We start from the raw sequence: 13,955 nt of genomic DNA on the forward strand, positions 1-13,955 counted from the left end.
CAGTGTATACATTTACCAGCACTTTCACTTTTACATTAATTGGAAATTAAACAAAAGATGACATGAAAACATAGCCACATACACATAAAAATAGAATATCTCACAGCCTGGCTATAACACACACACACACACACACACACACACACACACACACACACACACACACACACACACACACACACACACACACACACAATGTTGTGTCTGTCATCTCACAGCTATTGAAAACAAAACCATTTGCTCTTTTTCTGAAGTTTCCTGGACTATATACATTTTGTAGTTGTATTTTGGCATGTGAAAAATTTGGCAGAATGGCAGCTTAGGATTTGACAGGTGTATTTAATAGGCCTTTCCAAATTTTGCCATGGTGGTGCTCTACTTCCTGTCTGTGTGTACCTGGGGGTATACATGGTATGGGTTATTCGATTAATCACAGAGCACTTTCCTCGATATCTGAACAATACGAAAACATCCCTGACTTACACTTCTACAGAATACCAAGGGACAAAGTTCTTAAGAAATGGTACTATGAGGTGATGATACCCCAAATTTGAGCGAGGGTGTTGTATTCTCAATTTCCTGTTTGCAATCTGGAATGGCCTATTTGGTGGACAGTGCAAGGGGAAAGTAGACACTACTTGTAAATAACTCATCCAGTCGGTCTGATGTACATCAGTGCAACTGTTGTTGATACTTTTCATAACAGCTGAATATCGAAATATGACAGCTAGAAAACTATATGTTACCAGGGAAAAAGAAAAGGGTTTTGTCCATATTCTGCTAAAATAAACCTAGCGCTGAAAACATACGACTACAGTACAGTATCTAGTTGTCTGTTTACTTGCAGGCAAACAGACAAAGAAAAAATATACAATGTAATGTGAGTATATAATGCTACATACGTACTAGTACTGGTGACATGACTATTGAATGAATCATAGACTACTGGTTCAGAATTAACAAGCTGCCAGTGTAAACCTTAACACTATGATCCAGTTAAATAGTAATTATAGATGGAAATCTGCTGTGGGCATAAAGCCTCCGCTGGGTTGGGTGTGAATTTTTCATTTTGAAAACCCCAAACTCGGCTTCTCCTGAGATTATTTTGACACAATTTTGTCAATTCAATTGTTGATGTTACCCAATATTATTGAGGTAACGAACAACTGCCAGTGAGCATTAGTTCCATAGCAACCAAAAACACCATAATATTTTACCATAAATTTCATAGTTTTGGGACCAATTGCAATAAATATATTCATTTTCATAGCCAGAAATTTATTGCTGACAGTCAGTTGTTTTAACTGGCTTGCAGCTATTTTCTACATCACTGCCACAGAAAATGTTTTATGAAAGACTTGACTATTCAAAGGCTTTAATGGATTGTATGCTCCTCAGGAAACATATGAAGTTGACAAAGTACCATATATACATAAAGGGATGTTGTGCCGTTTTAGGTCCATGAAAGAGGTAATATTCGTAAAGTACTTTGAGCACAATACAATGTGGGTGAGCACTATATATAAAACCCTATGTCATTATTTTCAATACTGTAATATGAATACTTGTACTATATTTGCTCCAAAAATTCTATATTTGCTCAAAAACTTGGTTGATTTTTCAAATAAACCCTAAGTCGCTTTTTGGTAACATCAAACTTGAGAGTATTTTTTTTTCAGGGTACCTGTACCTTTATGCTTGTGTACCTTTTTATGAGTATTTTCCTAATATCGGGATATTTTTTTTTTAAGTTTTCAAATAGAGTATTTTTGCTGTCTTTTATTTTTATTTTGTTTTTTTTTTTCAATCAGTTGTACAGCGCATTGTGATTATTTTATAAGAAATAAAAGATTGATTAAAGATTACTACAAAGGTCAAAATAACAATATCTAAACTAGAACGACAACATCTTCTCACCTAATTGATTCAATTTCAATCAATAAAATCTATCATCTGTTTCATAATCTGCTTTCAATGACGATATTCAAGGTTTTCCCCCTTACAGTTACAGAAAGTATTTTTTTCTCTAGAAAAAGTAACAAACAAGGCCTGTTGAATATATATATATATGATGAATCTACACAGCTTGTAATTTTTTTTGTATATAAAATGCACATGTGAACAATAGCCCACCAGAACATCAGTGATCCTCCAGTTGTCCAATCATTATGGCAAGTGTTTCATGTTTTATGGAATACTTTATTCCTCATCTGAGACATACATGTATATAGTCCTGATGACGCTAATGATACAATAGCCCTGATGACATTAATGTGACAATTGCCCTGACGATGCTAATGAGATGTTGACACAAAATTTGAAATTTGCTTCAATGAATTTCTTAACTCTGAGTAAAATATTTCATTAATAACTATGAACTCAGAGTCTCTATTCATTCTTGAATATTGTTTCCATTCTAAATACATCTGAACTAATGATGTATAGTTAATTTTTTAAAACAGTTCAACATTGTCTGCAGATATAATGCCATACTATTAATCAGTGTGCCCTCTAAGCCAATTTGACGTGTCACTGACGCACACACAATTGCAATGCTAGTGACGCACCAAAATTTGGTGTTCTCCTATCTCTTACTATGTGGTGACTCACAAGAAATGCCACGTTTTTATCATTTTGACTCGCAACAACAACATTTGGCTATCATTAGAGGACACACTGCTATAAATACTTACAAAGGATAGTGAAATTACATATTTAATGGTACAAAGGTACGTACCAGTATTTTTTGCTCACTTTTTAAAATGTCACATTGTCAGTAGGAATAGGATTACGTTATTGTCAGTCATGAGTGATGAACATAATTTGAAACTGTTAATATTTGAATGCATGCATTAGGGTGGTCACTTCTATCTTTATGTTTCTCCTGACATGACCAAATCTAAATTCAATAAAACAATTTTTTTTTAATCACGCCCTCTATGGCAAGATAAAAGATTATATCATTGACTCTAAGATGGCAACGCAAAAAGCACATATTTAAGCAAAGAAAAAAAAGTTTATTTATTGTTGTAATTTGGGTCCTCTCATAAAATAAATAGTTTAGAGTTACATTCTGATGTTTGTAATAAATTGTCATCTCTAACTTCTAAGGCATCAAGACTATTTTAAAATGTGTTGAATTAAAAACTTCATCAAAATGTATTTACTTTATTTTTTGGTTGTTAGGCTGATTAACATAAAATTAAAAAAAGGGTTGAGCTTATAATAAACAGTTACTATATACTGTCACACTACCACATGTATCTGTATTACATAGTAAATATAATATTTGGGTATGGCAATACCAAAATTGATATTACAGATATGGAACAAGAACAACAGTTCAATATAGGATAAAAAATGCAATTCTTTTAGTTAGGCCAGAGGACCCCCCCCCCCCCCCCCCCCCTTCAAACTAAATTGGCCAAAATTGACAATGTCTCAGACAGTACAATCAATTTCAAATAAGTATGTACAATGTATACAGTATGTAGTACATGTGTATGTAGTGCTATGAATACAAAGCCTGTATGAAGTGCGAGAAAATAGTTCCTTTGTTGACACTTTACTGTATTTTAGTGACATGCATTTACTATGGTGAAAATTCTTCCATATCTCAATTTGATAACATTTTTTTTAGATTTAGGGGTATAAATTACAACTAGATTCATTAAAAAGCAAAATTGTTTTTGTAGGATGACAACTATGATGGCTCACCCCTCCCCCACCCCCACCCCCCACATTAACTGGAGACAGTGCTGTCATCTATGGAGCATCACACTCAGGCAATGCATCTTGATTTATAGGAAAACGATACCATGATCTAATTTGCTTTCCTAATCAATTAGTTTAATTTCATTTCTGAAGAAATATAACCCAATTGGTCTCAAGCTGGGTAAAATCATTCATGTGTTACAAGTGCTTTGCACTGACTAATTAAAACACAACTATGGTTATGGTGGCATACATAAAAAAAAATTTGGATGGCCTCAATCAAGTACCGGTATAGTGACTTCATTAAAACAAGTAAATGGTTAGTAAATGGTTCACAGGCATAATTTGGATGAATACATTTATATGCACTATACATAACAGAACCAAGTTGAACATTTTCAAACAAAAAATATGAAACTGTAATCATGATAATGGGCATCTATAGTTCTGTGGTCCTTAAATTACGAAACAAAAGGTTCAAAATCACAATTATTTCCTCTCGAGTTTTAAAAATAAATTGTGTTTATCTTATACCCCAATATTTTTCTTCATACAGCTGGAAAATACTTGGTTTTCTTACGACTCATTTTTAAAACTCGTAGTGACAAGGCACCTTAGGTTACTTGTATTTTCCTTGGCTGAACGACAAAAAATATTTGGGAATAATGTCTAAGTATGCATCTTGAATGATCACTATACGAGGGCAACACAAATAGCTCTGTTTCTTAAAGGGACTGATGATTGTCCCAAAACAAAGTGTTGGGTTACTCCTAGGCCAACGGAAACTCACAAACAGCCACCATGATGTGTTTTATAACATAACAGATACACCTACTTCAAAATTACTTAGGAAAGTGCATGGTTCCTTAGGGATTCAATGTGATGACATGAAGGCTGTCCTCACAGCACCACGGTAATCTGCTGGCAAACGTTACTCATTCATTTACATATTTTTGTCTTTTTTCTAATGCACGGATGACAAATTTGTCTTGAGAAATTTGATTATTTCTGTGGATTTCATTCACACTTTACATCAAGCAGGCAATTCCCATTTCAATAACAACTGCTATGAAAAACATTTGAAGTTTATAAAATGTCATCATTTTTTTTATGCTAGCTAAAGTATCATTTTGAAGAAAATGACATAGGTGTCCAACCACATTAGATGATCAATATCATGTGACCATACATCTACCAATCATGTTGCAAGTAATGGCTGAGATGTGTTACAATGCCACAACACTTGGATAGTTGAACCTTTGGACTGGGACAATACTTTCTCCAATCCTTGGATTGCCAAAACTATTCAACATCCTTAGGCAGGTCGGAGATTTTGACCTGTCCTTGGCCAGCCAGGAGAGTTTAAACGCTATGAATGTCAACACTTTGGAGTGGTTTATGAAGACTCAGAATAGCTTGGGTCACATATACACTCATTTATACATTCATGATATCTTAAAACTTAGTACACACATAATAAATTTGTTCAAATTTGAAGGATGGAAACAAACTTACCATAATAAATAAATTTGGCATACATTTGTATATACACAAAAATCGTTATTTATCACATACACCATTTAAAGTTGCCCCATAAGGATGAGGAGTTGGTATTTATTTTGGATTTTTTACTTTATAAAACATTTTTATCATGGCTTCCTACTTGAAAAAGCAATGTGAAAGAACACTGACCAACCAAGTCTGTGTTTGTAACTCAATACATTGCAAAAAGCTTATAAAATAAGTAAAAAGTTTGTTATATAATATGCTATTGCAATTTATTGAGTTACAAACAAGCACTTGACATATGTTGTTTCACATTAATTTTTCAAGCAGAAAGCCATGATAAAATTGTTTTATAGATTGAAATCTAAAAATAAATTTCAAATCCTCATCCATATTATGGCCACTTTAAAACATTCGCATGCAAGAAATACCTTCTTCCTGGTAATAACTCCTAAAATCCATAATAAGATTCCCCAGCTGACAACGCTACATGTACTACAAGTCACAAGTGACTACTAAAGAATCATTACATGTATGATTAAAGTCGATGGGATTTCTAGTCTCGGTTACCCAGACACTCCATTGGGGGAGGTCTTGTAGGCAGAGCCCCCTGCGGCAAGAGTCTGGGTAACCGAGACTATGGGATTTCAAGTGACAGAAAATCAATGCTGGGTTGATAAGTATTTGTGTAGGGATAAACCTGGGTCATAGACAGTTCTACTTCACATCATGATCACTTATACTCATACTAGATTTGGATATGAGAACTTTTGTTATTACGGTGGGAGTGCCATGGCCTCTCAGTCTCTCTCTCTCTCTCTCTCTTTCTCTTCAGCCTATAGATCCATGTAACTTACACTTAATTGTATGCAAATTAAGGAAGGGCACATCATTCAGGCCATTTGATGTCAATTTTGGCCGCTAAACATGAAAGAGGATACATGATAAAAAATAGGCAAGTGTGACCTCTGCGTTATACTATCTGAACTTCACATATACAACGTTCTTGTAATATCATCAGATATCAATGCACTCTTATGTTTTCAACTATATTACTGTAACTAAATCCTCTCTGATAAGGAAAGTTTTACGAACAAGTCCATTACTAACAATTTTGACTATCTATGCATACTTTCATAGTAAAATGAAAATATAAAAGTAATGTAATTTTGAATGTTTTGACTCATAATTTCGAACACAGCAGAACCAGTGACATAGACGTGTGTTGTCGTGACACAGAACGAACAGGGTATAGATTCCCTAATTTCAGCTTATGCATGGTATAATGTAAATTTTTTAAATAGCTTTGAAAAAAAAGTTGTAGCTTTTTAAAACCATACATAAACTGCCCAGCTTTACTTTTGCTACATCTGTGATCTACACACTAAAACACGAAAGCTTAAATTTATCATATGATTTACTCCATATCACTTAGACTGTGCAGATATTGTTTCATGACTCTCGTAATGTACCACACATTTATTAAGATAACAAACACTGTAAATATGGAATGGCCGTTAACCTTCTGCTTGTTTAGACAATTTTAGAATATTTGTGACAGTCTCTCAATGTTTCATTGAGAGACTGGTCCCTGCAGTATGAACTATAACTGCATATGTTATAACTTATATACAGGGTATGACTTGTATGGGATGATAGTCTTGAAAGTTTATATATCTGTCTGTCTGTCTGTCTCCATCTATCTATTCATTTCTATCTCTCTACATCTATCTCTCAATCCGGCTGATCTTCCGTCAGTCTGTCCATCCATCCATCAGCCTGTACTGTCTACAAAGAATCTCTCAATCAATCAATCAATCAATCAATCAATCTATCTATCTAATTATCTATCTCTCTATCTATCTATCTATCTATCTATCTATCCATCCATCCATCCATCCATCCATCCATCCATCCATCCATCCAGCCATCTACATGTATCTATATATCTATCTATCTATTTATCTATCTATCTGTGAGTCTGTGTACTTCTAGATTGATTTTAGTATACTATCAAATAGAGTTGCTTCTAAGTCCTAGTACATTTATAACATACCCATTGGCAGGCAATAACTTTATAAACCATGACAAAACAACTGCTTGGCCCCTTGAGATCTGAATACATGGCTCTGTCAGAAACATCAAATGTTTGAACGTTTTATAGAGTTACTAAATGTTATTACGTTCATAACGAATAGTTGGGAAATGGAAGAAAAACAACAGAAGAATGATTCGAACACACGCAGTTTCATTTTGATATCTTTCAAATACCAGTCTAAAAATATTCTATATACATGTATATCACATCTGCCATAAATCAATTTAATTTTTTTTTTAAATTGATATCCCCTACATCTATTTAAACGACATGTAGTTAGCACTGAATACATTTCTCCATTATTTGAGTATTTTCACCAGTTTGGAAATTTGTGGGCACACAGAAAAAAAAAAATGTTTTCAAAAACATTTCTATACATACATGAAATGACACGTACACGTACGTCCTACACTTATCCCATCTGGAGCAAATAATTTAGACAATACATTTGTATATACTTGCCAGGCTTTAAGAACTGCTTGATGGTGATTATAAACCTTTACATGAAGAATGAAAAAAAACAAAATATGGTAACTATGGAAAAAAAAACCTACCGGTACTATGATAACCTCGAGCAGCTCAGGTTGGAAGTTCTCTACAAATGATCAAAATGTACATGTACTTACACGTATAATGATCGCTCATAAGCTTTTCTTTTTGACCAGGAAGCAAATCAACAAAACTTGACCAATAAGAGTATGTGTTACATTTACATACAGGTTTTTAAAAAAATTTAAACCAATAAGCATAACTGTTACAAATTCATAATAATATGCATATATCTTTGATAAGCCAATCAGAATAACTGTCTGATGATTGATTCACATGACACATAAAATGTAAGTCATATTATTAATCATTTCTCTAGCCTTCTGGATGAATGTCATCTGCATTTTGTGGTCATCAATAATTCTCTTTTTTCTTCTAAATTCTGAAATATTTGATAAAATATTTAATTCCTAATGGTATTCGTGTATTACTTTTAAGTAACAAATTTTCATTCACAGGACAGGTGTGCATATATTCAGACGACACAAAAGATTTCTTTCTCAAAAGACATTCTCAATAATTCATACAAAGTATAGAAAAGAATATTCCCTTTTCAGTTACAACTCATTTTTTTGGCTTAATTAATAAAAATAAGCATTTAAAATTTATGATGTTACTTAAATGTAAAAATTGTTTCTTATATCATAAAAGACTGGTTGCCAAGGAAACAGTCATCTGCATCATTCAAACATTCCTCATCACCACTATATTAAGTGACGTCGACGTTTAATTACTTCCTAAACTGAGTTCGTGTTGTTGGAAAAAAATGTCAATGTCTTCATAGTGTGGACATAAATTAGTGAGTAAATACTAAGGAAATGTCAGTTTGCTTTCATGGCTGTCAGCACGTTTGAGCATGAACTTTTTTCAACAATGTTCAATGGAGTGACATTTACAACGTTAAATGGTGTGACATTTACAATGTTGAATGGAGTGACATTTACAATGTTCAATGGCGTGACAAACATGTGTTGTGCAATACTTCATTTTAGACCTTCAAAAAAAAAATTGTTTGGTTCCGGTTACTCGACCCCCACCTAGTTTTTCACTGCTGACCCTAAACTTTTTTAAATATTCAAGAAAAAAATAATAAAATTGCAAAAATTGTGAAGTCTTGCAAGAAATAGTGGATAAGTAAACTGACATCAACTTTAAAAAGACAATATAAAACTGTTCTTCCAATCTGTAATGGCTGTACATCTGATGAGAAGAAACCAATAACACAGAGACCATATATGGAAAACAACGGAAAACATAACTACCTGAACTAGACATTCACATATGAAAAAAAATGTATATATAAAAAATAAAATAAAAAATCTACCTACACCACCTATTCTAAAATTGAACGTAATCGGAACCACATGATTTTTTTTTTTTTAGACATTATCGCTATTTACGGTTCATTTTCACACAAGGTTCACTGAAGGAACTCTAAGATACTGTTACAGCAAACATACATGCCATAAATATTACGTTAATTGTTCTCATAAAAAGCTGACGTCTAGACATGATCATTGATAGTAGTGGACACAAATGCCACTCATTTTGAACAGACTCATGAGCAGTTCTCAGTGCTTTTCTCAAAATGACACTTATACCATACTTATATATATGAGGGACCTTATCACCTCAATGGCTGTAGTCTTAGGCTAAAGAAAAATAAAATGGTGTGGTTCCGACAACACCAAATTTCAAAACACAGGGGGACGTGGGTAGGTAGCGAATATTTTTTTTTCTTTTTGATCTGGTTCAGATTGTTACTATGTATGTAGAGGTTAACAGAGATTCTCATCGATGTGTACATGCTCACATTTTCAGAAGACATTGTGTGCTTCACTGTATTCTGTTGTTCAATATTCTTTTTCAAATTACCTTTAAAGAAAAAAAAACTTTTTGGGTCGGCAGTGAAAAACTATATTGGGTTGGGTTATCAGAACCAAACATTTTTTTTTGAAAAAAAGTTGTTTAGTTCAGGTTACCCGACCCCACCTATTTCTTTCATGCCGACCCTAAACTTTTTTTTACGTATTCGAGAAAAATAATAATAAAATCGCAAAAATCACGAAGTCTCACAAGTAATAGTGGGAAACTGACAGCAACTTAAAATGACAATATAAAACTATTCTTCCAATCTGTAATGGCTGTACATCTGATAGAAAGAAATAAACAGCACAGAGACCATTTGGAAAACAATGGAAAACCTGAACTACACACTCACACATGAAAAAAAATATACAATAAAATAAAATTTACCTACCCCACCTATTTTAAAATTGAATGTAATCGAAACCACACAATTTTTTTTTACGCCATACTACAATCTAACCATCAATGATGACATGTATTCTAATATATCAGATGCAATTTGTCTTGTCTTTCTGTTATGAGAACCTTTAAAACTAGAAATAAAGGTGTCAAATTATGTAATTTGCATTTTAATTTGTATTAATCTTGCTATCAGTATGCTAATAGTCTTGAACACAATATGGGTTGTCACTCATTTTCATTTTGGAGACTACATGTATATTGTACTATCCCAGTTTCATTTTGTTTGTACATGTGTGATACTACAATATTTACTGCATTAACTACATGCCTTTCAAAGCACGATATAGCATGCAAAAATTGACACTAAATCCATGGTGTAGACGGGGGGGGGGGGGGGGGTTAAAAGTGAGTTTAAGCAGAAATCAATATTTAAAATCAATATTAATATTTGTACAAACTGTTTGGGATTTTCACTAATAGACATTTCCTGAGTTGTTGATTTTTTGTTTTGACACATAAACAAATGGGTCTTCCCTTTATGGGTCAACATGATGACTGCCTGGCACTGATGTTTATTTTTACTATTTTTTTTCAAAATCATGCAAATTAATTGGGTAATATGGGAAACACTTTCTCAAAAACACATGTTCAAATTCACATATTCGTAGTTTTCAGAACACTGCAAATTTTCTGTGTCTATCGTCAGTCTCTGGGTCACTTCCTTGTAAGTTGTACACATATTTCTTACAAGTGCATATACTGGTACGAATGCCAATTTGACATAACTGTTCGACTTGAATAATGTGCCTGCTAAGACTGCTTGCTGTGCACGAAAGCGGAAGCGGTTCCTGTCAAATCATACATCCTGCAAATAGGCTACATTTTCTGATTCACAGGACGAATGTTAACCGTTTAAAGCAATTGAACAAGGCGTTATAAAAACCCATGTTTACGTTCAATACACTACTATATTACTGTAGCTCACAGTCGTACAACGTTTATTCGCATTGTAACGTAAACGAATTGGTGAGTTGAGCACAGTGAACTCTGTCTTCGCAGCGACTTGCCACACAAATGGTTGGCAATTTAGTAAAAGTTATACACGTACACACTGAAATACTTACATCTATCCAGCATGTTGGATTTCTTTCACTTTGAACGTCATAAACGTGTGAAATTCATTTAAATGTTGCCTTCTGCTTTCTTGATCTCATGTGTAGATCAGCGATTGTACATCATCGATCGTTCGTCTGATGGCTCTGTGACCTCTGACCTTATCTTTTGATTTTGGAAGTGCGCATGTGTTGTCGTAGGTGGCAGTACTTCCAAGTACTTCAACCAAGCCCGGCTTGACGCGTAATCTTGCTTTTGTATGTATGTATGTATGTATGTATGTATGTATGTATGTATGTATGTATGTATGTATGTATGTATGTATGTATGTATGTATGTATGTATGTATGTATGTATGTATGTATGTATGTATGTATGTATGTATGTATGTATGTATGTATGTATGTATGTATGTATGTATGTATGTATGTATGTATGTATGTATGTATGTATGTATGTATGTATGTGAATGTTTGTTTGTTTGTTCGTTTGTTTATTTGTTTGCAAAATGATATTAAACTTCCGTAAACAGTAAGACATCTCGTGTGATGACCAGAGCATCTTCGATCATACTTTTACACCGACATTTTTCTAATAATCGTCATCATGTATGCATGTTCGACTCCTTGGATCATGGATGTTACATTCATTCGTACACAACTTCAGATGAATGTTTTCCAGTTCTGTGAAATCATTGATATTAAACAAGAGTAATAACGCTACATATTGTTGGGGGCGCTGTTTAAGGAAAAAGCTGGGGGGGGGCGTTTACGTTTACTTGGTGTACTGTAATATAGCCTTGTAGGCATTCAATTTCAGTTGATAAAACAAAATTCAAATATCCTATCTTCACTGATCTTGTTAAGTTACGTTGTGGTGTACAGTATGAAATTGGCGGCAAAATTAATGACGTTTGTTCAAAATCAAGACGTTGTTGCAAATTAACACGAGGGTCATTCCCATGATTTGCCTTGGTGTTTTGAATACTGTTTTGAATTTTTACTCAATTAATACAAACCTTTCATAAGCACAATCTATTTTGATCACGTTTTGACAATTATGTGATTACTAATGAGTGGAGAGTGGTGCATACTAAAATATGCTTAATTTAGCATACATTTTAATTTGGCCAATTTTTGTCACATTTATCACGATCCGGGGACTGGGGAGTACTTCATTATAATGGGGTCGTGGTTCATTTTCTGTACGTACGTACGTGTACGTGTACGTGTCTGTGTGTCTGTGATATGATAAATAATTACGTCTGTGTGAATGGGAATACATCTAAGGGAAGATAAAAACAAACGGAGAGATACAGACAAATACTCGTATATTTTATTCAATGAATTTCTCTCTTTTTCACGAAAGATATGGTACAATTTTTTGAGAATTATTCGATAAGAATAATGCCATGATATTGTTCTGAGCCAAACATGTAAATTTTTATACAAATATTATAATGAACATAATTTATTTGACTCGGCTACGAAGGGTCATAGTGTCATGTAAACGTTGAAAAGCAAAATTCAATATGTAATGTAATGTCTATTTTAGTGTATATACATGGATTCAATGATCCAACAACTCACTCAAGACTCAAGGTATTCATATTAGAGAAATGCTATAGGCTTCTGGCAAGGTTTAACTGTCTAATTTGAAATGTACTCGTCAAAGAACCAACATCAACATAAAATGGACCATTACAGATACACAGTTAAAAGATTAGGCATGTATTTAACTTAAATCCTTCTCAAACCTTGAGATAGACTGTAAGATACGTCGTGACGTTCCGCACTCACCGGGTTGGCCGATGTGTGAGGGCGCCCTGTCACGGCGAACCTTACAGCCTAACCCTGCGGATCCAGGAATGAATTTAACTTAATTTGTCAATAAGACAGTAAAAATTACAAAGACTATAAATGTAATCCGTCCAATTGTATATACTTAATCCAATTTTTTGTTAATTTTGAATTCTTTTGGCACACGCTTTATCAATTCTCAATGTATAAATAAATAAATAAATAAATAAATAAATAAATAAATAAATAAATAAATAAATAAATAAAGACATTATCGTCTGCTTACACAAATGAGACGAAACACTGTAACCTCTGTTTAAGAGAAACTATGTATAATCAAATACAATGCTGATATCGATAAAAGCATGCTACTGAACAAAAAAATCTGAATTAGTCTCCAAATGTCGCCATGAAAATAAATATTCCCTTACCAACGATAGAAGTAAACCCCCGGAAAGATCTAGGAATAGTTTAGTCCGATCATCTTGTTACTCATTGTACACACAAATATTTACGTGTACATATCGACCTTGACAATTTCAATTTTATCAGTCGCCTGATGATCGCTGAGGAAGCGTGAAACTCCGACTAACGACTTATAACATCCCTATTCTTTTGAATTAAGTCTCTCTCTCTCTCTCTCTCTCTCTCTCTCTCTCTCTCTCTCTCTCTCTCTCTCTCTCTCTCTCTCTCTCTCTCTCTCTCTCTCTCTCTCTCTCTCTCTCTCTCTCTCTCTCTCTCTCTCTCTCTCTCTCTCTCTCTCTCTCTCTCCACACACACATTAAAATACACACATATATACTAGTATATATGTGTGTACATATGTATATGTGCGTGGAATTTGATATTATTTACCTGTTAGCTGAATCAATCAATCATTCAATCAATCAATCAATCAATCAATC

The 13,955-nt window shown here is 33.7% G+C and overlaps 1 protein-coding gene across 2 annotated transcripts in view; it reads right to left on the reverse strand.

Moving 5' to 3' along the window:
- Nucleotides 1–11,400, reverse strand: part of LOC144449015 (protein-tyrosine sulfotransferase 1-like) — a 77,519-nt gene extending 66,119 nt beyond the window's left edge. Inside the window, exon 1 of one of the 2 annotated variants that reach the window (XM_078139414.1) lies at nt 11,263–11,400. The gene's annotated coding sequence lies outside the window, so the exon portion shown is untranslated. Of the gene's footprint in view, nt 1–7,872; nt 7,934–11,262 lie in introns of those variants that run through there. The other variant, XM_078139415.1, reaches the window with a different exon arrangement.
- Nucleotides 11,401–13,955: the final 2,555 nt, after the last annotated feature.

The sequence above is a fragment of the Glandiceps talaboti genome, chromosome 18, assembly GCF_964340395.1.
Source record: "Glandiceps talaboti chromosome 18, keGlaTala1.1, whole genome shotgun sequence".
In the NCBI taxonomy this organism is placed as follows: domain Eukaryota; kingdom Metazoa; phylum Hemichordata; class Enteropneusta; family Spengelidae; genus Glandiceps; species Glandiceps talaboti.